Here is a 395-nt window from a genome sequence, read left to right on the forward strand (position 1 = left end):
CTTACAGAGAGTTGTTAGCTGCTTTACCGTTGGGAGGAACAGAACAGCTTCCCCCTGGAAGAGGGACCAGTGTTATCAATCTCTCCAGGCCCCCAATCCTTTTTAAATAGAAGACTTATTGAGTTTATAATTTACATATAGCCACGTCATTCATTTTAAGTGCAAAATTGCTCAATTCTCCCAACTCTCGCCACCACCGGAAGGGTCCCTTCGGCACATTCTGAGTCTCTTACCACAAGCAATCACGCTCTCCTTTCCCCCTTCATCCCAACATTTCCTCTGAACAAACGCTTTTTAAAAAAAGATCTACTTAGCCGGGCGTGGTGGTGCACGCCTTTAATCCCAGCACTCCGGAGGCAGAGGCAGGCGGATTTCTGAGTTCGAGGCCAGCCTGG

Source organism: Mus caroli, chromosome 4, assembly GCF_900094665.2.
Source record: "Mus caroli chromosome 4, CAROLI_EIJ_v1.1, whole genome shotgun sequence".
NCBI classification, from domain to species: domain Eukaryota; kingdom Metazoa; phylum Chordata; class Mammalia; order Rodentia; family Muridae; genus Mus; species Mus caroli.